The sequence below is a fragment of the Erinaceus europaeus genome, chromosome 3, assembly GCF_950295315.1.
Source record: "Erinaceus europaeus chromosome 3, mEriEur2.1, whole genome shotgun sequence".
NCBI lineage: Eukaryota > Metazoa > Chordata > Mammalia > Eulipotyphla > Erinaceidae > Erinaceus > Erinaceus europaeus.
In genome coordinates, this window is record NC_080164.1 from 18,256,538 (window position 1) to 18,280,884 (window position 24,347).

The following is a 24,347-nucleotide window of genomic DNA, read 5'->3' on the forward strand; positions in this document are numbered from 1 at the left end:
CTGCAGACCTGCTTTGCTGCTTGTGAAGAATCCCTCCAGCAGGTGCAGAGCTGGGGGCTCAAACCCAGATCCTTGTGCAGGGTCCTTGCTTTTAGTACTGTATGTGCTTAATTGGGTATGTCACCACCTACCCCCTTAGGAGTGTTTTAAAAAATTCTTTTTTTTTCACCCTTTCTTAAGTTTATTTTTGCTCTGATGCTTGTATTAGAAGGGGGGTTATTCTTGTTCAAAACTGTGTTCTTAGCCTTCAAAAATATTTTTTTTGCCTCATTAAAGTTTCAGTTTTTTTTTTCTTTTTGTCACCAGTTTTTATTGCTGGGGCTTAGAGTCTGCATGATGAATCCACTGTTCCATGTGGTCATTTTTTCCCCCTCATCCTCCTCTACCATCTCCTTCTTTTATTTGACAGGACAGATAGAAATTGAGAGGGGGAATGGGGGGATAGAGAGGAAGAGAGAGAGAGAGAGACACCTGCAGACCCTGTAGACTTGCTTCTCCCCTGCAGGTGGGAAGTGGGGGCTTGAATCTGGGTCCTTATGCATGGTAATGTGTGTGCTCAACCAGGTGTACCATCTCCTAGCCCTGATCATTAAGCATTTTCATGAGGTTGGCAGCAGAGTTCACTTGGCAGGGCATGCAGATTGCCATGTGCAGGGCCCAGGTTCAGTACTGTGATTCTGGTGCAAGCTATGGTGCTGTGGCCTCCCTGTCCCGACCCTCCCACCCCTCAGCCTGGAAAAGTCATCCATGAGAAATGAAACCTCAGTGATGACAAAAGAAAAAGTTTTGGTGACTTCTTTTCTTCAAGGGGAAATATTAAATAGGAAGTATTAACTTCATCAAAAGTATTAAATTTTAGAACATACTTGTGAAGATACCATGGGGTGTATATACCACAGCATCCATTGCCACTCTGGATTGCTTCCAACTTGAGGCTGTTGCAAATTGTGCTGCTATGAATGTAGGTGTGCGTAGAGTCAGATAGATGACTTTGTTTATTTTGGGTATATACCATTAACCCTACCCCCAATAATACACACACACACACACACACACACACACACACACACACACACACACACACACACTCCATAGCACAAATAATGGGTTTATTGAATAATTTGTAATAATTTCACATAAAATATTACTTTAGTTGATTTGAAACATTGTGCTTTAAGAAAACTCAGGGGCCTTGTGGTACCTTAAGGGTAGGGTAGAGCTGCTCCTGGTAGAGCACACGTGTTACCATGTAATGACCTGGGTTCAAGCCTTTGGTTCCCACCTGGAGGGGAAAACACCATGAGCAGTAGAGCTGTGCTGCAGCTGTCTCTTCTCTCTAGTGTCTCCCTATCTCTGTCAACCTCTATTCAAAAAAAAAAAAAAGGCTGCCAGGAGCTGTGGAGTCCATGTGCAGGCACAGAATCCATTGATAACCTTGATAACGACAACAAAAGGCTGTATGTTGCATAGTCAGTCTGCCTCGTAGCAGAAAGGCTTACCTGGAGAAAACGAGGTATCAGTCTGCCTTCCCTGTATTCATTCTGCCCAGTCTAGGGTAGCAGATGCTGAATACCAGGCCACTGTACAGCCACCTGTTAGCAGCGCAGTATATCAGTTCCTCCAATATTGGAGATAAAGCATCTCTGTGCATATATTTTTAATCATCTCTTGTTACTCTAGTATTTATCCTCCTTGAGTCCAAATTCTCTTTTTTATTATTGATTTAATAATGATCTACATGTTTGTAGGACAAGAGGGATATAATTCCTACCACCAGCGTTCCATATCCCATCTCCTCCACTGGAAGATTCCCTATTTTTTTATTTTTATTTTTTATCCCTCTAGCATCATGGACCCAGGATCATTATGGGGTACAGATGGTAGGAGGTCTGGTTTCTGTTACTGCTTCTCTGCTGGACATGGGTGCTGGCATGTTGGTTCATACCCCCCAGCCTGTTTTTATCTTTCCCTGGTGGGGCAGGGCTCTGGGGAGCTGGGGTTCCAGGACACATTGGTGAGCTCGTCTGCTCAGGGAAGTCAGGTTGGCGTCATGGTAGCAACTGCAACTTGGTGGCTAAAAGGCATTAAGATATAAAGCAGAACAAATTATTTAATAATCATGAACTTAAAGGTAAGAATATAGCAGGTGAGATTTGGGGTCTCTATGTTGGAAAAAGCTAGGAAGTCTATTTTAGGTCTATCTCAAGGGGCCTACGACTTTACTAATTTTTTTCCTGAGCTTAACAGCTAACATGCCGATGGGCTAAAAGTATTGTCTTTGGAGATGATGTCAGAGTTGGAAATAGGACTTGAAAGCTGAATCAGGGAAGAGAGTAGTTTTCAATATGGGAAAAATATATAAATACTGCTAACTGTAGACCCCACTGATCTGGTCTGGGGCTCTTGTCTATTCATATATAGCACAGGAGCCTGTCTAACCTCTGCATCCCTGTAGGTCTGAGATTGCATTCCATGGTCATAGCTAAGAACATTCTAGGCTGCACTTATTTTAGGACCCATCTTCCTTGAGGGGCAGAGTATGTTGACCCAGCCTCCCTTCAGAGAGTGGGGCAGTCCCCACCATTGTTGCTCTATGTTGAGGGCACAAGTTCTATAAAACACTGTAGGGCACACAGAACACACTTGCCAAAACCCCCACTGTTAGAATTTTACTCAATTTCTCTTGTTTATGTTTATGCTTGTTCATTAGTCAAGGAGGGCCCCAACATGTCAGTACCTAACTCATAAGATGCAGGAAAGTCTGGCCAACACACAAGACAGAATACAAGGGCTGGGTTGTTGCATACCAGGTAGAACACACACATTACCATGTGCAGAGACCTGGGTTCAAGACCTAGGTCTTTCTTTCAGGAGGGAAGCTTCATGAGTGGTGGAACAGTGATGAACTCCTCTATTTGTTTCTCCTTCCCATCCCCTATCTCCTCCTTCTCTCTCAATTTCTTTTTTATTTATTTATTTATTTTCCCTTTTGTTGCCCTTGTTGTCTTTTTTTTGTTGTTGTAGTTATTATTGTTGTTGTTATTGATGTTGTTGTTGTTATTGGATAGGACAAAGAGAAATGGAGAGAGGAGGGGAAGACAGAGGGGGGAGAGAAAGATAGACACCTGCAGACCTGCTTCACCGCCTGTGAAGCGACTCCCCTGCAGGTGGGGAGCCGGGGCTGGAACCCGGATCCTTACGCCGGTCCTTGCGCTTTGCGCCACCTGCGCTTAACCCACTGCGCTACCGCCCGACTCCCCTCTATTTCTTTTTATCAATAAAAAAAGGAAATAAAAATTAAAAAAAAGGGAAAACAGTGCCTGCTAGGAGCAGTGGGTTCATTGTGCAGACACTAAACCCCAGCAACCTCCTTGATGGCAATTAAATAAATAAATAAATAAGTAATAAAAATGAAAAAGATAAGTAAGAAAAAGTAAAAAAAAAAAAAAAACCATCACAGTAAATGTCTAGCCACTGCCTGAGGCTTAGTGACTAAGTTACATTTTGATAGCAAATGCTCAAGAATTAAGGTTCACAGAAAAACTGAAAGTGCAGAAGAGAATCTAAGAAAACTTCTTATAGCTACCTCAACTCAAATAGTTTTTTTCTGCTATTGATTATGCAGTATTTATATGATGTTTTAAAACTGCCCAAATCCTGTAGCTGTCTCTATTACTTGCCAGGGAATACATCCAAAGTGGGGTTTAGGTTTTAGATAGATATGGAGGCCCTAAGTCCTAATAGTCAATTCATGTTACCTTAAATGGTTTGGTGAGCGGATTATTAGCATATATAATAGAGAGCAATGAAGCACATTGTTAACAAATCTAGTATGGTTTGTAAGTATCATCTCCAAAATCTCTCACCTTCTTTCAAGATTAAAAAGAAAAATATAACCACCCGGAATGGTGGAGTCATGCAGGAACTTAGTCTCAGCAATAACCGTAGTGATAAAACAAAACAAAACAAAACAAAACAAAACAAAACAAAACATAGACTCCATTGTAATCAAAAAGGAAAGTTATTATAAGTCAGTATTACGAGATTAAAGTTATTGAGCTATTTCTTTATTAGCACTTTTTTATTTGCTCTTCACCATTTTCATTCATTTCTGCCTGGGAAGCCTTACTCTCCCATATTTGAATGCCCTTCCCATCATAAATGCCACCACATCTCAGAGGCCACCCCTGAAGAGCCTTGTGCAGGTAGTGACTCCCTTCTTCTGACCCCCTTCTTACATTTGGGGGATCTTTGTTTGGCCTTTCTTTCTGCTAGTATGACCTCCTACTTGGTGCGAATGTTCTGAGCTGGCGTGCTTATAGTGCTAAGATGGGACAGTCCCAGGAAAATGGGGATAGAGGCTCAACTGAGCTCTTTACTGAACCAGGAATTTTAAGAGAGAGTGGAATTTGCTTTGTTCCTCACCATGTCCTAGTTTCTAGAAGAATATTTGGTATGTAGAGATGCTCAACACATGATAGAAGGTGGCCAGGCTTCCTTTAAGTTACTGTATTCTATAAGGGACTTATTTATTTGCTTTTGAGACTTAGAAAATAATGTTTAACAAGAATAAAATATAAGAAAAGGATTCTGCTTGTGAGCAGTTTCTGGAGTAAAGATCAGTTCACAGGGGCTAGACAGTGGCATGCCTGGTTGAGGGCACCTATTACCATGCTCAAGGACCTGGGTTCGAATTACCACTCCCCACCTGAATGGGGGCAGGCACTTCACAAGTGTTGGAGCAGGTCTGCAGATATCTCTCTTTCTTCACTCCTATACTCACCACCCCCCAAGTTCTCTCTGTCCTATCAAATAAAATATAAAGAAGAAAGGAAAAAAATGGCTGCCAGGAGTTGTGGCTTTGTAGTGCCAGCATCAAGCCCCAGAATAGCTCTGGTGGGGAGGAGAGAGGGGGAAAGAAAAGGAATCAGTTAACAGAATCTCTGAAACAGTGATTTTTTTTTTTTCAGCCTTGCTTTTGCAACAGCCATTGGTATGTTCAGCTACTAAAGGGATTGTGAAATTCTTTCCTCCAAAAGTAATAATGATAATTCACTTGGAGATAACATTGCATAAGGGAGGAAGGGTGGATCATAAATATAAATGAGAGAAACATGTTGCAATTGCAGCAAGATGGATAACCACTGATATCTGATTTCCTGGTTGGAAGAAGGTGAGGGTGATTTTGCCCAGGAAAGCTACTTAATGCTACCAAGGGCCCTACTGGTTGTAGAATTCCTTCCTGAAGGAAATTTTGTATTAATTCCTTGTCACTTTTCTCTCCTAATCTTTACTGTGCTGCTTCCAGAAAGAGATACATCTTTTGAACGTGTTCTTGCAGAACAGTGCCTCTTCCCTGGGTATATGGAACTATGCAAAGAAGACACTAAGCTGGGATGGCCTCTATGGGCAGCTCATTGAAAGTAACAATTATGTTGGTCCTCTCATTTCTAGACACCTCTTTGTGCTATGGCCAACAACATATCTTAAAACAGAATGCCTTGTCATACTTAAAGTATCTATGTAATGCCCCATTTGAGACCCATTAAAAACTTTTCTTTAGCTCTCAAGCTGCACATGGTGCTCAGAGCAAATAAGTGACCAATTTTACTTCTGGAGGAGACTTGTATAGGGATAGAGATAATTGCAGGGTCTGTGTGTACATGTAAGAGAAACACTGATCAGATTCATGGAAGTTGGTGTTAGGGGATTAGCTGCAGATTATCTGAGTATTTATAGATCACCTATACTTTTTGCTATTTACTGAAGAATAACGTACCCACAGAATAGAATATGGACCACATGATAGTGGCCTATGGGGTGCTGGTAGGTCAGGACTGGGTACCAGTTAGGTTGGGGGCTGGGAACTCCTGGGTGTCTTGCATACCCTGTGGCAACTGCAAACTAAGCCAGAAGCAGGATCAGAAGCTATCCCCTTCTTTCCTGCCTTGTCCCGTCCCTCTAGCACTCTCTGCTCACAAAGAAAACATTGTTTTTCATAGAAAATTGTTTACAGCATCCAGCCTTTTAATTATTTTTTTTCTAAATAGGGCAAAAAAGTAGACTTGGGAGATGAGAGACAATAGATGAATAACTAGCACAGCTAGATGAAGCCAAAGTTACTTTCTAGTTTATATTGTTTTCTGCTGTGTTTATATTTTGCTAAGCCCCAATAATAAGTTCTTAATTTTAGGTAATACATTTTTCAGTTCTATGATTTTGGCCTAATTCTTTTCCATAATTCTCTGCTAAATTTATTCTTTTGTCTGTAATCGTCTCTACCTTCTTCCGTATACTAATCATTTGTATTCAGGTCCTTTTGCACCATTTCCAAAATCTGGCATGTCCTCAGGCCTCTTTGTTTGTCAGCCCACTTGTACCTTGGTTATCAATCACCAGCATTTCTCATAATATTGAGTAAACATCAGACACCCCAGTTAAAAAATTATAGAGGTTCCAGATGCTTTTTCTAGAGAAAGGATTCGTCATCTCCTGTCATAGGAACAGACATGTTGACTGATCAGCTTTGTCCAGGTGGGAGGGGCTGTGCTGAGTAGGGGCTGATTTATGGCTTCGGTAAAGCTCTGTTGCCTCTGTTCACTGCTGTTCTGGAGGTAGGCTTCTCAAGGTTTGAACAGAGAATCTGCAGTGCTTGGTCAGTGTACCTAAGCACTTGTAAGTGCCTTGGCATACAGATACTTTTAAAATGGAAAGTCATGTCACTGATCAGATATTCAGATACTCAAAACAGTGCTGTGAATCTTTGTCCTGTTAGATCCCAAATTCAGAATTTTGACTTGTAACACTGCTGGGAACTCCATTCTGCTTTTCCAGTGGTGCTTTCAGAATTTGTTAATAGCCTATACCCCAGAGATGTCATCAAATGCTTTGAGAGGCCTGACTGCAGTCCCTCAAGACTCTGCCTAAAGTTGCGATCATTATGCTGAGTCTCGTAGCAGTTCTGTTACTGTAGTGGGTCAGCATGCCTCTTGTGCCTGATATTTGCAAATGTCCCTCCAGGTACAAGCTGAAGTTTGCTAATCTCCCTGCGGTCTTCTCCTTTCTGAATTCTCAGCCAGTTCTTACAGATATCCTGTACTTTTAAAGATATGTATATATATATATATATATATATATATATATATATATAGTTAATTTAATGATGATTGACAAGACTGTAGAATAAGAGTGGTACAACTTCACACAATTCCCACCACCAAAGTTCTGCTTCCCATCCCTTCCAGTGGAAGCTTTCCTATTCTTTATCCCTCTGGGATCATCGACCCAGGATCATTATGGGGTACAGAAGGTGGAAGGTTTGGCTTCTCTAATTGCTTCTCTTCTGGACATGGGTATTGGTGCCAGTCCCTGTTTAGGTGTCTGTTCAGGCACCAGATGCCGGCTAGCTTTGTGGGCGGGAGAGAGATGACCAGGGACTCATGGCTGAGCTGGGAACGCAGTTCAGTCTTTATTGATGAGTGGGGATGCAGTGCAATCAATCCATCTCTATTCATTAGAAAATCCTGTCCTTTATATCTTCTGAGGCGGAAGTGTCAGGTCGGAAGAGGAAGTACGTAGGATAGGGGGTGGGGAGAAGGAGAAAGTGCGTGAACCAGTGGGGATTAAATGGTGGAAAACAGGATGTGACTAGGAGAGGGGGCAGAGTGGAAAAAGAGCGCGAACCAGTGGGGATGAAACCAGTGTGGGTCTCAAACAAAACAATGATTATGTAAATAGACCACAGCGTTAAGCAATGCAAGTGCACCTAACGTGATGATCAAAACAGATCAAAACAGAAGGGGTCTTAGAAGCAGAATTGGAAGCAGACCAACATGTTGGCAGGTCGATCTGTACTCCCAGCCTGTTTCTGTCTTTCTCTCATGAGGCAGGGCTTTGGAGAGGTGGAGTTCCAGGACACATTGGTGAGGTTGTCTGCCCAGGGAAGTCAGGTAGGTGTCATGGTAGCAACTGCAGTTTGGTGACTGAGAAGCATTAAGATATAAAGCAGAACAGATTATTTAATAATCATGAACTTAATGTTAAGAATATAGCAGATGAGATTTGGAGGTCTCCATTTTGGAAAAAACTAAGAAGTCTATTTTAAGTATATTCCAAGGGATTTTTAATTCTGTGCCAGCAACGGAATTGAGGGCCTCCCCAGCCTTTTTCTTTTCTTTCCCCTATACAGTTAAAGAGAATAATGTGAGGGAGAGACACCAAAGCACCACTCCAACATCCTTGGGGTCCCCTTGGTGCTCTCATGTGCCAGCAGTCAAATTCAGGGCCCTGCCACTGAGCTGTCTCGTGACCCAGAGCTACCTCTGTATAGGTAGCTTATTGAGAGCATTGCTTCTACTTGTAATCTTAGGTGTTTGTTTTTACATTTGGAGATTATGTAATTTTACCATTTAATGTCAAAGAGAAGTATAAAAATCTTTAGTAGATGTTAATGACTGTTTACTTTGTTGGCTGGAGTGTATAATTTATGAAAGGTAATAATTATTTTAAAAGTTCCATGCTAACTACTTAGTAGCATTAATAAAATTAATAAAATGTTCAAACATTTTTATGAAACATAATTTTTAATGAAAACTTGGGTTTTTAAATTCCAGTAGATTTTTGCTAAGATCTAAATAAAGGTAAACACTTTTTAGAGATGATATCTGGATCTCTTGAGCTAAATATATCGTCAATTGAGACGATACATCAATATGTGCTCTGAGTAAATAAGAGGAAATTACTAGACATTTGAATGCAAAATTGGCTTATGTGCTGGTGAATCAAATGCTCTATTTGTACTATTAGCTAGTTTTGCTTATCAGCCTTGGAACCATGTTATGAGTTTAGAGAAATATTGATGTCAGTCTTTGTAAAATGTACTTCCTACTGGAAGGTAGTCCATGACTCCTACTTTAAAGATGATCATTTATGATTTCATATAGTTTCCCAGGGGTGACGCTATTACAGCAACTTATGAACAGGGAGCCCCAGGCAGTGGTGCAGTGGGTTAAGTGCAGGTGATGTAACTTGTGGATTAAAGAGAGGGATAGTAATACACACACACACACACACACACACACACACACACACATACACATTGAAGGCATGTGTTGTAACCAAGGCTTTAAAAGCACAGCTATAGAAAAATAGAATATCTTTACAGTACAAACAAGGTACATTTGAAATGTTCACTCTCATAAGACAAATGAAAAAAAAAGGCAAACTGAATTACTTTTGGAAATCTAACATTTAGCAGATGTTGCCAATTTTGACTTTTACTTGACTGAATTGTAAAAATGCTTTGGCAAAATGAGGTATTGAATGTGAAACATTTCAGTTCAAGAATTTGCTTCTCCATAGGAATTTTTTCATAAACACTTTTATTTTTTAATTTTTTAAAAAAAATTTATTTATAAAAAGGAAACACTGACAAAACCATAAGATAAAAGGGGTACAACTTCACACAGTTCTCACCACCAGAACTCCGTATCCCATACCCTTCCTTGATAGCTTTCTTATTCTTTATCCCTCTGGGAGTATGGACCCAAGGTCATTATAGGGTGCAGATGGTGGAAGGTCTGGCTTCTATAATTGCTTCCTCACTAAACATGGGCATTGACAGGTCAATCCATACTCCCAGCCTATCTCTCTCTTTCCCTAATAGGGTGGAGTTCTGGGGAATTGGGGCTCTAGGACACATTGGTGGGATTGTCTGTCCAGGGAAGTCTGGTTGGCATTGTGGTAGCATCTGGAACCTGGTGGCTGAAAAGAGAGTTAACATATAGAGCCAAACAAATTGTTGACTAATCATGAACCTAAAGGCTGGAATAGTGCAGATGAAGAGTGTGTGTGTGTGTGTGTGTGGGGGGGGGGGGGGGGTCTCCATTTTGTAGATAGCTAGTAGGCCTATTTTAGTTATATTCCAAAGGGCCCAAGACTACTTTTTTTCTGAGCCTGCCATGAGATTATGTCATGGCTGGAAAAAGAGCTAGAAAGCTGGATCAGGGAAGCTCCAAATATGGGAAAGGTATATAAATATTTTTGACTATAAATCCTATCAATTTGATCTGGGGCCCATCTTCCGCTTAGGAGCCTATGTAACCTTTGCATCCCTGTAGATCTGAGCTCACATTCTGTGGTCATGGCTAGAAACTTTCCAAGCTGCCCCAGTTTCAGGACCCATCTTCCTCAGGTGATAGATAGAGTATGTTGTCCAGCCTCCCTTTGGAGGATGGAACATTCTCTACTGTTGTTGATCCAAGTTGAGGGCAAGGTCCTATGGGGGCCCACAAAGGGGTCCATTGTGTTGTTCCTGATGGAGATGATCAGTGACAATGGTGAGAGGGACCTATTCGAGGTCTAGGCCCATCATGTCTGTGTGGGAATCCCAGAGCTTGGAAAAGGATGACAGAGGACCTAGTGGGGGTTGTATTGTTATGTGGAAAACTGAGAAGTGTTATGCATGTACAAACTATTGTATTTACTGTCAGCTGTAAAATATTAATCCCCTGGGGGCCAGACGGTGGTGCACCTGGTTGAGTGCACACGTTACAGTGCTCAAGGACCCAGGTTCAAGCCCCTGGTCCCCACCTGCAGGGGCAAAGCTTCACCAGTGGTGAAGCAGGGCTGCAGGTATGTCTCTCTGTCTCTCTCCCTCTCTGTCTTCCCCTCTGCTCTCAGTTTTTCTCTGTCACTATCCGGTAAATCAATAAAAAATTAATCTCCCAATGAAGAAATTTAAAAAAAACTTTAGAGATGCGTGTTAAGAACTTCAGTGTATTTGCTCCCAGTGTTTTTCTGTCTAGGTCACATGCACACTTGTCTTTGATATATATACTTTAGGTGATGGTATAATCATTTCTAGAAATGGCTGTACATTTCATGAGTGAAATTATTTTTTAATCAGAAGAGTCGCCTTTTTTAAAGGTAAGTAATGATTTACATGGTAGTTGTAATGTGAGAACAATTTCTTATCTCTCCTTATAAGTCCTTGTACACTACTCCCTCCATCAGCTTCAGACTTCCTCTTTCATTTTGTACTGGGTCCCCAATCCTTTCAGCTCTCTGTCTGCCCCCCCCCTCACTCTCCATTACCTCTAGAGCCCTTGGCTTTTATTCTACACTTTCAAAGAAAAACTTGCAGTGGTTTTTGTTTCTGCTCCCTAGTAACCTCTAAATTGATTTATTTTATGTTCTCCACTGCTTCAAAGACTGGTCTTAGAACTAGCACATTTGGTGTGCTTTTGGTATACAAAGTCTTTGAGTGAAAGGCTACTTATTTGTAAATAAAAATTAAGTTTACGACTTTTAGCTATTGATTTACAGCACCCTAAGCTGCTCTAGGTTTACTTTGTGTATTTTTTTGCTCTACAAGAAGGAAATTTCTCTAGTACATCTTCATTTTTATTATTTTATTGGGGTAAGGTATTAGAAACTAAGTCCTGAGTGCTGTGTGTGAGTGTTATTACTGGGGTGGCCTTGCTTATAAGCCCCCTCAGCTCTCAGAACAACTCAATACTCAGCTACAGATACTTGTATATATTAACCATTCACATCCATGTAAGTAAAACATCCGGTGTCACCAACTCTCTAGTTCATTGCCATTTGTATCATTCTGGCCTCTGGAAAGCATTCTTTTAAGATCTCTTTTTGTGTATGTCCTGCTTTCTGCTATTTTGTGAAATGTGCCTTTCTGTTTAGTTGTTAGTTCCATCTACAAATATGTATTGAGTTTATACTGTAGTTAATTTGTTGTATTAGCTATTAGGGATGAATTAGTCATTGGTCTTATCATGTATTCTTCAAAGTATGTTTTTGAATATATCTCGTCTCAGTCACTGAGCTCCAGTGATAAAACAGGAGGGAAAATTTGACTAGAGACAATTGGAATGTAATATAGAATATACCTGTGATATAAAGTAGAATAGATAGACCATGATAAAGTTCAAATGGAGAAGTACTCCAGAAAGGGAGATTATGTGATAATTTATAACTGTTAACACATGGTAGCATTCAAGAGACAGAAAATGGTGGCCTGGGAGGTGGCAGAGTGGATAAAGCATTAGACTCTCAAGTGTGAGGTCCTAAGTTCAATCCCTGGCAACATATGTACCTAGTGATGTCTGGTTCTTTCTCTCTCTTCTCCTGTCTTTCTCATGAATAAATAAATAAATAAAGTCTTTTTTTTTTTTAAGAGAGACAGAAAATGCATCCTAAGTGGCATAACAAAAGGAGGATTTGCTGATTCATAGAACAGAAAAGACTTGGGCTAAAGCTAGTCTGAGGCATAACTGCATTTATTTATTTAAATTTGTGTGTGTGTGTGTGTGTGTGTGTGTGTGTGTGTGAGTGTGTATGTGTTTCATAGTATCTACAAGATTGTAAGATTATTGGGTATATAGTTCCATACCACACCCATTACCAATGTTCTCTGTCTCCCCCCACCTCCCAAAGATAACAACCATAGTTCTCACAAATCTTAGAACCTCTTTACTGCTGCTTTTTCTCCTCCTCCTCCTCCTTTTTTGTGTGTTCATTTATATCAGTTCTTTAGACTGTACATATGAGTGAAACCATCCAGTAGTTATCTCTCATCTCATTACTTATATCATTAAGCATAGTCACCTCTAGCTCCATCCATGTTGTTCCAAAGGACACAAAATCGTCTTTTCTGATTGCAGAGTAGTATTATATGGAATATATATCCCATAACTTCTTTAGCTTGGACATGATGGTTTTAGAACTCCATTAATGCCATCAGGGCTTTTCTCTGCCTTCTGTTTTTCTGGAACTGTTCTCAGGCCCTTCAGCATCTCCTAGTGCCTCTATGCTAACCTCACAACACATCACATCTTTTGCAAAAGTCTCAGAGTTGAGACTTGTTAGCCTTGACTAGCCTTGCTCAAATCTTCATATCCATGGATAGTGTTGCTCTACTTTGTACATATGCTCCAGCCCTTTCCTGGGTGTTGATTGGTTTTGTGATTTTTAAATGAGTTAGACATTTTTGCTTTAAAATCTTGACTACATTTTAGCTATTCTTTGCATTAATGCATTTTATAAGAAACTTTTCTAAAGGTCTTTTAAAATATTTATTTTATTTTACATGAGATAGAGAAATTCACATGAGGAAGTGAGTGACACAGAGAGAACTGAGTACTACTCAGACTGGAGTGTACTGGAGTATGTGCTGGAGTTCAAGCTGGGGACCGCATGTGTGCAAATACAGTGATCTTATGTGTTGAGTTATTTCCTCAGATGCAAAAAGAACTTTATGTATTCAGCTTAATCAGCTTAATATCTTTGTTTCATGAAATCCAAGGAAGCACAAGTAGACTATATACAAATAAATCTACTCTTAGAGATTAAGGTTGTAACTTCACAGTAGAACACATGCTTTGCATATGTAAGGCCTTGGGTTTTCATACCTGCCCTGCAATACAACAGACAAACAAGCAGAAAAATAACAAGGAATCCATTTTAGGTACATCATGGAAAATCAACAGAAAACCAAAGACAATGAGAAAAGACTAAATACAATTAGATAGAACAAAAGAACAAATGTTTGATTGCTGACTTATTAGCAGAACACAGTTTAATGAGATCTTTAATGTGATGAGAAAACATAATGACCATTGAGATAGCTTGATAATTTCTAGCTCCATCCTGATTTTTTAACTTATATTTAAGCCCATAAAGTGAGGTATCATACTTACTGAAAGCCCTTTGTCTTGATTATTTTGCTAAACTCGGGCTGTCTATAGGAATGGATACATTAAAAAAGAAAAGAGTCTTCTAAATTTTAAAATTGATTCCAGTATATGCTTTCTATAGCATTTTTATAAAGGAAAAGGAAAACCTTAGCCATTGAAAAACATTTTTTTTCCAGAGAAATTATCTGCATCCGGATGAGAATTTTATGCCAAACTGCAGCCCCCACACATGTCTTGGGGAGCCAAGATATTTAAACCTGCAAAGGAATGTGCCAACTCAATCCTTACACTGGTCTGATGTAACCATCTAGCCATTGGATGTTTGGTAGTCTTGACTTGACAATGATTCAGTAGACTTTGTATAAGTTGAAAAATGTTTTTAAAATGTTGAGATTATGAAAATGCCATAGAAGTATAATATTATTATAAGAAAAATAGTCAACACATTTAATTCTGTTTCTTGAATATGTTTCAAGAACATTTATGAAGAATCCAGATTGAAATATAAAAAGTCTGAATTATCATCAATATAAAAAATATTTGTGGTAGAGACAAAAATTGAGAGAAGAGGGGAGCTAGAAGGAGACAGAGACATCTGCAGCCCTGTTTCACCACTCGTGAAGCTGCCCATGCCAGTGAGGGTCAGGAGCTTGAACCCTGGTACTTGTGCACTGTAAGTGTGTATTCAACCAGGTGCACCACTACTCAGCTCCTATTGTAGAAGTTTTAAAAAGAAAGACAGCTAGTTACTTACAGTGTTGAAAATAGTCTTCTAGAGATCATCAGTCATATTTTTAGCTCAAGAAAGATATTAATTGATAAGAATAATGACTAAAAAAACAAAATTATATGTAATTTGTGCATTTAAAAGTACATTAAAAATGCATTAATTTATGTAATAATTTGGAGATATTGGCAAAATTAAAATGAATTTTAACTCAATCAATACCCATAGGAATTAAGTGAAAAACAAAATTTGTTCCAATGAAACTGCAAGAATAAGACTAATTACTATATCAAGAATAAAGTTTACCACTTGTTTTACTTTTAGCTCTTACCAATGTATTCCCCCTAAGCTCAAATATACCAGAACCACTCACATTACATTTGAAGCATGTGAGAGCCAGTGAAGGATAAAATAGACGTCTCAAACATTTGAGCTTGTGCATTCATATTGTTATTTTAAATGCTACTGAGAGGAACTGAATACAATAATTTGGAGAACAACCATAGATTTGTTGTATTTTCTGGTTCCTACTGAATAAATAAAAAGCAACTTTAACAATATTTCATGACAGCAGAAAAGCTGTAATAGTAATTTTTCAAACTTATAAGTTTGAAAAATATACTATTGAAATAGTATCCATTCACCTCGTAACTTTAACTTCCTGAGGAAAGCTTAAGAATCATTTCTTAATTTTATTGAGCATTTTACTTTTTTTTTTTTTTTTTTGCCTCCAGGGTTATCATTGGGGCTTGGTGCCTGCACTATGAATCCACTGCTCTTGGAGGCCATTGTTCCCATTTTGTTGCCCTTGTTGTTGTGCTTGTTGTAGTTGTTAATTGGTGTTATAACTGTTGTTGTTGGATAGTACAGAGAGAAATGGAGAGAGGAGGGGAAGACAGAGTGGGAGAGAAAGACAGACACCTGCAGACCTGCTTCACCGCCTGTGAAGTGACTCCCCTGCAGGTGGGGAGCCGGGGGCTCGAACTGGGATCCTTAAGCCCGTCCCTGCGCTTTGTGTCCTGTGTGTTTAACCCCTTGCCCTACCGCACAGCCCCCGCATTTTTATTTTTTAATTTATTTTTACAATTTTGATCTTTTGTGCTTTTCTACAACATATCCTGTGATAATTTTTGTTTTCTAAGAAAAATAATACACTAAGATAATTATAAAATTTAACATATTACCGAAGATTTTGAAAATTGAGAAACTTTCAGCCAGATTAAAAAATTAAGACTAGTTCATCAAAATAGCTTCTTTAACTTTTAGCTTTTCATAACTATAAATTTGTATCTAGCTCTTTTGTTTTGGAATTAAAGCATGATTCTTATATATATATATATTTAAAATCTATTTTTGAGAAACAAAAGTAAATAATTCTTTACAATTACTGAATTGTATCATTAATTTTGTATTTTGAAGAATTTCATGCATACACAAAAGAATAATTTCCCAATGTCATCAAATAAAATACTGTGTTCAAATTTCAAAAAGTCTAAAAAAAATATAAAGCTCTATTATGATTGTTATATCTCTTGAATCTCATTTAAGTTATAAATTCCCCCCGACTTATAATTTATGGTTAAGAGGCAGGGCCATTGCCCTATAAAATGTCCACATTGGTCTTCACTGACCATGTTCCCAGTGGCATAGTTCAGTGTGCCTTTTCTTCCCCCTTTTGTGTTTCATGTAAATTGGTGGGTGGCTATCTGTGCACCTATAAGCACCTGGTACACAGTCACACCAAGAATAATCCTTATAAACCACCCCCCCCAAAGGACTGAGTTTTGTAACTTTTTAGGTCTCCTAGGGACTATATGCATTGTGTTATGTAAGAGACACTGGGCACCTTTCATTTTTATGTTGAGCATTATATATAGTACAGGTAATTCACATAGCTTGATTTTTCTTTTAAGGGGTTATTTTTACTATCAGAATCATTGTTACTAACCTTGGCTGCCATTACTATAGCTATCCGGAGTGGATTAATATAGAGTCCCAAAGTATTGTTAGGTATTAGAATATTATCACCGCATTAAGAAAGCCCCACTAGACTTAACAGTGTAGTATTTATATATTCAAGTGGAGTCTTATTAGAAGAATCTGTATTCATAGCTGTTACACACACAGATGTTTGCCTGTGTGCATGTGTGTACATATTACTGTTAAATGTATAATGTATATTGTTAAACACATGCACATATGTACTGACGTGTGACATGTGTAACCATTACCAGGAAACTGCAAATTGGAGGAATTTGATCAAGACTTACCAAGAGGAAATTGGCTTCAAGGCATAATGATTTTGGCTGGAGAAGCTGGTGATCCTGGCAGAGTATACTCTCTATTTCCTTGTGAGAGCTCCAAGATGAAGAGAATTAGTGGCATAGAGGCAGATGCTTGGTAGTTTTCTGGAAGCACAATTACAGGGTTTATGAAAAACAGGAAGATAAACATCTCATGCAGGTTTTTGAACTGGGAACTGATTTAATGTGCTGTTTTGTATCCCTTAGGCCTTGTTTGTAGATTTCTGATAATTTGATTTTTTAAAAAAAGTTTTAAAATGTGTTCTGTAAGTTTGCAAAGCCTTGGAAAGGAATTAAATCTTACAGTGCTTATAAGATAATATTTTTCAAACTTTAAATGATTCCTATAATTAGTGAAGTTGCAATATTGTATTTTCAGTATTGCTCTCCAGTTTTTTTTTTTTTTCTTTTTGTCTTCTACTCATAATGACCAAAGACCACTTCCAGTTACATTATTTTCCCTGGAACAATTTTAAACCCTTTAATATGTTTATCTTAGTTTATAATGAATAGTAGTGATCATTCACTTTAACAGATGATTTGAGTGTTAGCTGACAGATTGAGTAATCTACAGTTCCTAACACAACTCTTACACAAAGATGAATAAAATACTATCTCCGTTCTCAGGTAATTTATGTTCTGATAGTGAGATGGTAGCATGAAGTAACTATCACCCAGGTAACCATTTTTTACTAACGTAGATGGGTTTATTGGATGTTTCATTTTTATGTTTACTTTCTAATGGAGAAGTTTCATTTTTATGTTTGATTTCCAATGGAGAAGTCTCATTTTTATGTTTGATTTCCAGTGGAGAAGTTTCATTTTTATGTTTGATTTCCAATGCCTGAGGAGCTCCAGCCATTCTTCTTGTTTCATTTTGCTTACATGACATCAGCAAACACCTTATGCATTTACTGCCAGTGGCAGGGCCATGGAGGGAAGTAGATGTCTTTAGGAAATGATCTAAACATCTTAATTTAGGGGTTGCAAACTTAAGATGCCCAAAGGAGCCAGTCAAGTACCACAAATGAGTGAGAATAATAGGGGGAAAAACACAGTTATAATTGACAGGGAGTATGACCTACTGAAGTGTGTATGCTTGGTCTAGAGATTTTCAAATCAAAAAGTTGTTTAGGTCAGAGAAAACATGTTTCCTGCCGGAGGCTGCCAATTTGCAGCCCCTCCATCACTTCTTAATATTAATGGGACTATCACAAAAACATTAGAGAGAGAAGATGATGACTTGAATTTAAATGCAAATAATATTTTTTAAAGAACCATCGCACAATTCACTAAGGTATTTGGCATTTTAAAAAATTTTTCAGGGGGTATAGATAACATTAAATTAGGGATGATGAGACCCTGGGGAGAGCCTGGAAGCTGTTATGGATGTAGGCAGATGTATGTATTGAGTAGATCAAGTTTAGTAGACTTAACTCTTATAGAAGAAACAGGAATTCACAAAATTGATGCTGGCTCTCCATCAGTGAAGATGTTTTTGGTGGGGATGGGTAGCTCTGGACTCCAGATGCTATTGTACTCTACAAGGAGGTCAGATAATGCTATAATGCCACGCTACATCAATGTTTAAGAAGATGCTATACTAGGACCAGTGAAGGCTCACTTGCATAGTGCTCTGCTTTACCATGTGTATGGCCCAGCTTCAAGGCTGGCTCCTACTGTGTGGAACTATTGTGTGGAAGGAAGCTTCAGTGCTGTGGTCTCTCTCTCTCTCTCTCTCTGCACCTAACCCTCTCCCTGTCAACAACAAAAACAGAAAAGATACTAGTAAAACCTGAAAAAGGTTAACCTACTAGTGAGAAAAAATTAGGTCAAAGGCCTAGAACCACATTCTGTTACTTCTTGAGAAATATGTAGGTAACTGGTATGAAGCTCAAGTGAATGGAGCTTTTAAGTATCATTTAGACAGTGGGAGCTTATCTGAAGACCTGAAGATCTTGTGTGAAATTATATGGACCTTTGATCATAAACAGAATTGGTCGGGAGGATCAGATGTTCTGGGTTTCTGCCTTGATATTGAACTAACTAAATGTGACACTAAGGTCAGAGAACTGATGATGTAGATCAAGGAAGTAAGCGCCACCTCAGACCTGCCAAATCAGTGTCTCTGAGGGCAGGGCCTGAATCTGTCTTTGTGAGTTACTTTCACAGCTTTTCTGATAGGAAACTACTGCTGTAGTTGTAAGATGCTTGCAGAAAGATATCAGGCTCTCTCAGTCACTAAAGATTATAAATTGACATCCCATTATTTTTTAAAAAATTTAAAAAATATATAAAATAAAAATATTGGCAAGACCATAGAATAAGAGGGGTACAGTTCACAGAGTTCCCACTATCAGAGTTCCGTATCTCATCCCCGCCTTTGAAAGTTTTCCTATTCTTTATGCCTCTAGGAGCATGGACACATGATCACCATGGGTTGCAGAAGGTGGGAGGTCTGTCTTCTTTATTTTTTAAATAAGATTCTTCCCTCTTTTTTTGGGGGGGTGGGATTAATGTTCTACATTCAACAGTAAATGCAGTAGTTTATTCATGCATAACATTTCCCAGTTTTCCACATAAAAATAAACCCCCCACTGGGTCCTCTGCCATCATATTCTAGGATCAGAACCCCCCCACCCCACCCCAGAGTCTTTTATTTTGGTGCAATACACCAGCTCCAGTCCAAGTTCTGCTGAGTGTTTTCTCTTCTGATCTTGAGGTCTGGCTTCTGTAATAGCTTCTCCACTCCCTGCCTGAAAGCCCATTACTGAGGAATGTTAAAAACAATAATATGGTGTTCATTGATAAGAAGATCTCCATTTTATTTAATGATAATTAATGGCAACAGAAATTAGTAACTTGGGATATCCTTTTTTTTTTCTTTTAAACTTGGGATGTTCTTGAGGCATTTCACTGGAGAGTTATGTACTCTTGATTATATATGCTAACTGAGACTCAGGGAAGGCTGAACAGATACTATTCTTCAGTTGACTGGGAAAGGCGCCACAGATATGAAAGAACTGGTGATGAATGGTGATGGGCCTTGAGAGGGTTGCTGTGCTTAAGAACGTGAGAATAAAACTGATCAACCACTATGAATCTACAAGTTGACAGGTGGTTAGAAGACATTAACTGTGTCTGTGTTGCAGAGAGCCACTCTTTCTCTGGAGAGAACATGCATGTAAAAGATGTCGGGGTCTGCTGGTGGGCGGTGCATATTTCAGGCTAGGCATGGAGTCAGCATTCATTAGCCATCATGGCACAGTGCATGTGTCTTGATTCTGCTTCAGTCATGTGGAGGACAGCTGGAGAAAGCCCCAGTTTATAGGACCATGAAGCCAGTGAAGACCTCATATTACCAACAACTGACGTGCTGCTTGCTATAGTACAGTCAGGGCACATGTGAGGATGTGGGTCATCTCAAATTTGTGTTTCAGATCCATTTCAGCTTAAGTTCAGTGAATGATTTGGAACAGCAAAGCCAGAATTTTCCGCTTTTCCTTCTAATTTCTTTTTCACCCTGAGAAATGATTGTAAATCATCATTGGGGTAGTAGAAACAGATTAATATTCTGTGTAGGTTTCCTGTGGATAAGTATAAGAATCTACTCAACTTTTTCTCTGGCAAAAAACATTGGGCAAAAAAAAAAAGTCTGAGGACTGGGCAGGCAGTGGTGTACCGATTAAGCACAAGGATCTGAGTTTGAGCCTTGGGTCTCCATCTGCAGGGGGGATGCTTCACAATCAGCAAAACAGATCTGCAGGGGCCTGTCTTTCTCTCTCCCTCTCTATCACCCCCTCTTCTCTCAATTTCTCTCTGTCATATCAAATAAAATGGGAATAATAATGGTTGTCAGAAGCAGTGGATTCCTAGTGTTGGCACTCAACTCCTGTGATAACCCTGGAGGCAAACAAACAAAAAACCAAAAACCTAAAGGAAACTTATTTGTGAATTAAAGGGGTCTTGAATAGTTATATGGGTTAATAAAAGTTCATGAACTTTTCTTTTCTGACTCTCCAAGAGGAGGCAAAATAGTGTTATGATATTATTTATCAGTATTCTTTTTCTCTTCTCTCTTTATCACTTTATTTATTTTAATGAGAGAGATGCAGAGGGAGGGAGGGAGAGAGATCCTTCAACAGCATTGCTTCATCCTTTGTGGATGATCTTTTACCACCTGTGCTCTGAGTTTAAAACCTATGGTGAGACTAGGGTTCTTAACCTTCTACATTTAAAAGACCCTGGAAGACATTTTCTAATGAAAAGCAAAATCCTTACAAAGTGTTTGCTTTAACTAAGTGGTTGCAGTTAATTTCTTGTAAAGAAACACAGAAGCACACATTAACTTAAAATAAGCTCATACTGTTGTTTCTTGTAGTACAGCCAGGAAAACCAGTAACAAGCTGTCTCCTTCAAAATCACATCCCTGGAAGATATTCGAGCAACCTGGACAATTTAAATACATCCACAGGAAAAACAATCTCAGCTGAGTTAGAAATTGGATTTGCTGGTTTCCCTTTTATGCTCTTGTATTATTGCCTGTTATTCTCAGAGTCTCGAGTGAGCTAGTATTTGACATCAGTGACTCAGGTAAATGACAATATTCATTTCAAAGCCAGAACTAATCTGGGCCATAGAGGGATTTTAACTTAGGTTTAGTCAGCAATATTTTGTCTATACTTGCATTCTACTCAAGATTGAACTTAGTATTGTTTATTAGTACTTTTGTGAAGTATTAGGCTAAAAGGGAGAAAATTGACCTCCACTGGATTTGATTTTTTCCATTTAAAGATAGCATCTGGGAATACTTTGGTAATGTGGTGTCTCTCCTCTCTCCCTTCCTATCTGAAAAGTTGGCCAAGAACAGTGACAACAGTGATAATAACCACACAAAGGTAGCATCTGAAAAAGTGGGTAGATGAAAGAAAACATGTCATAGAGAAATACAGTGGCTTTAGTCATTTTTCAGTCCAGCACCTCCAGTGTTCTCCTCAGTGATTTTTGTATTCATACTCATATTCTTGTGTACAAGATGTGGGGGAGAAACATTTCTCTACATGGTTATACTGTCGAGAGAAGGAAGGCTACTAAGGATTGAGTGCAGTATTTGTTCTTTCCAAACCTGGTTAGCTTAAAGGAGTCTCCAAGATAGAAAGGAGTCTCTGCTTTCTTCCTCCTGATAAACAAAGAAGGTCAGATCAAAAGTGTGTTTCAAGATTCCTACTAGTCCCAGTCCTAGTTTCCTCCTCTATCTATATTCACCAAATTCCCAAGAAAGAAACAGTTTAGAAAAGTGCTGGGTGATCCCAGAGACCTATTTGGAGTGCTATTTGATACAATGTAGAGTCTGTAGGTCTATTCTTCAGAGAGGAGCTGAAAGGCAATCTGTACATCAACCTTCAATTGGAAAAATGGAATTATATGGTTTTTCTACTCTCTAAGTGGAGCCAAAGGTATAAATTTGAGATACTTGTGTACATTTTAGGTTAGAGGCTGTGGAAGAAATTAATTAAATGAAGTATGCTGGATCCAGTGATTCTGATGCCCGAGCATAAATTGGGGTGATAAATTCTGGTGTGACGCATTAGTGAAATAGCCTTTGATAGGACTATGAAGAGTCCCCAGAGTTCCTTAGTTTACTGGAAATGTTGCTTCCCTACCTACAGTGGGTCAGGCTGCCGACTGCGCAGCATTTCAAAAGTCCAGATGTCTGATTCTTTGTTTTACCTTTTCTCTTGTGAGTCTCTCAGTTCTATTACAAAATCATGTGGGGGAAGTGATTTTTTTTTATTTTCCCTTTTGTTGGCCTTGTCTTTTTATTGTTGTTGTAGTTATTATTGTTGTTGTTGATTTTGTCATTGTTGGATAGGACAGAGAGAGAAATGGAGAGAGGAGGGGAAGACAGAGAGAGGGGGAGAGAAAGACACCTGCAGCAGACCTGCTTCACGGCCTGTGAAGCGACTCCCCTGCAGGTGGGGAGCCAGGGGCTTGAACCAGGATCCTTCTGCCAGTCCTTGTGCTTTGCGCCGCGTGCACTTAACCCGCTGCACTACCGCCCGACTCCCGTGATTTTTTTGTAAAGCTAGTAATATATTTATGTAATTTGTCCCAGGCATTTCCCAGTTTCTTTTATTAATTTTTAAGCCAAGGAACCTCTTTTGTTCTTCTCAAGGGTATGTATTTGTCATGTTTTTTATGAACAGAGTATCAGGCTCATGCTATCACCCATAGCCAGAAGATTTTGTTGATTATATACTAGGGAATGTACTGCCACTGCATTTTCTCCTGCAAGGTAGTAAAGAAAGCCTATGTTACATTTTTAAAAATCATTTTTATTGGGGAAGTTACTGGTTTGTAGTGCAGTCATTGACACATGGTACAATTTCTTACCTCCTGGTGAAAGTTTTCTGCAGAACACTCTCACCGACAACCTTTTACATCTGATGCACCAGGACCCCAAGGTTCTCTTAAGCACTTCTCCCCACCTGCCCCAGAATCCTTGGCTTTGCTGCAAAGCACCATGCCCAGTTCATGTTTTACTTTGGGATCTCCCTCCCTCTTCCTATTTCTTAAGTTCTGCTTATAAGTGAGATCACTGATACTTAACGTCCTCTTTTTGGCTTATCTCACTTAACATACACTTCTCTAGAACTTCACAAAAATTTTTTTAAAAGTGAAAAAACTCAGGAGAAGTTGGTTGTTGGTTGAGAAGCAGGTCAGAACCTTGGAGAGCTCTAGAGAAGTCTGGGGGGAGAACCGCAGCCAGCAGCTTACACAGTTGGCTTCCAACTGACTTGAGGAGATGTCAGTTCTACTGTACTTATTGTCGAGATATGTGTGATTTAAGGAGGCAACCCTTTCCTACTGCAAACCTGAGCTGGGTGCTGTTCACAGGGTTTCTGGTATCCAGAGGATGGTGGTGACAAATGAGAGTAAGGTTTCACTGAAATATTTACTATGCATTAAACTTAACTTTTTTGTTTTTTCAGTCATTTTTTTTATCGTTGTGGTTATTATTATTGTTATTGCCTTCGTTTTGTTGGATAAGACAGAGAGAAATGGACAGAGGAGGGGAAGACAGAGAGGGGGGAGAGAAAGATAAGACACCTGCAGATCTGCTTCACCATTCATGAAGTGACCCCTCTGTAGGTGGGGAGCCGGGGGCTCGAACCGGGATCCTTATGCCGGTCCTTGCGCTTCAAGCCATGTGCAATTAACCCGCCGCACAACTGCCTGACCCCCTAGACTATTACCTTTTTTTTTTTTTTTCAAATGCTAGCTTTGAAAAAACTTAAAGTCAAAGCCCAGAACAATTTCCTCCTCTCCCCTTTCCTCTGTCTCTCTCTGTCTTTCTCTGTCTCTCTCTCCCTCTCTCTCTCTCTCTCTCTCTCTCTACAGAATGGTAGGAGTGTTCTGGCTGATCCAGAATTTAAGAGATTTGAAGTTCCTTTGACTCAGATTACTCATAGCTCTAGCAGTACACAGCCGACATGGACTCCAAATCACCGCATTTTACCAGTGACACTCAACTTACTTCTCCAGATGCAGTTCCCAAGTTAGTGTGTGGTTCTAACCTAACAGTACTTCTAGGAATACCTTTCT

General features: G+C 39.3%; 1 protein-coding gene across 12 annotated transcripts in view; it reads left to right on the plus strand.

Annotated features, from left to right (window-relative positions):
- The window catches only part of BABAM2 (BRISC and BRCA1 A complex member 2), a 452,740-nt gene that overhangs the window by 108,227 nt on the left and 320,166 nt on the right, over positions 1–24,347 (plus strand). The window lies entirely within an intron of this gene.